Raw genomic sequence first — 881 nt, forward strand, 5'->3', positions numbered from 1 at the left:
GACTACCTGGCTGGTCCAGGGCGTCACAGTTACATAGAGGGATAGATAAATGGATAGATAGATAGATAGAAAGATAGATAGAGGGATAGATAGATAGATAGGTAGATAGATAGATAGATAGATAGATAGAAAGATAGATAGAGGGATAGATAGATAGATAGATAGATAGAGGGATAGATAGATAGATAGATAGATAGAGGGATAGATAGATAGATAGATAGATAGATAGATAGATAGATAGATAGATAGATAGAGGGATAGATAGATAGATAGATAGATAGATAGATAGATAGAGGGATAGATAGATATATAGATAGATAGATAGATAGATAGATAGATGGATAGATAGAGGGATAGATAGAGGGATAGATAGATGGTTACATAGAGGGATAAATAGATAGATAGAGAGATAGATAGATAGAGGGATAGATAGATAGATAGATAGATAGATAGATAGATAGAGGGATAGATAGAGGGATAGATAGATAGATAGATACAGTTAGGTTCAGAAATATTTGGACAGTGACACAAGTTTTGTTATTTTAGCTGTTTACAAAAACATGTTCAGAAATACAATTATATATATAATATGGGCTGAAAGTGCACACTCCCAGCTGCAATATGAGAGTTTTCACATCCAAATCGGAGAAAGGGTTTAGGAATCATAGCTCGGTAATGCATAGCCTCCTCTTTTTCAAGGGACCAAAAGTAATTGGACAAGGGACTCTAAGGGCTGCAATTAACTCTGAAGGCGTCTCCCTCGTTAACCTGTAATCAATGAAGTAGTTAAAAGGTCTGGGGTTGATTACAGGTGTGTGGTTTTGCATTTGGAAGCTGTTGCTGTGACCAGACAACATGCGGTCTAAGGAACTCTCAATTGA

Source organism: Anomaloglossus baeobatrachus, chromosome 9 (assembly GCF_048569485.1).
Source record: "Anomaloglossus baeobatrachus isolate aAnoBae1 chromosome 9, aAnoBae1.hap1, whole genome shotgun sequence".
NCBI lineage: Eukaryota > Metazoa > Chordata > Amphibia > Anura > Aromobatidae > Anomaloglossus > Anomaloglossus baeobatrachus.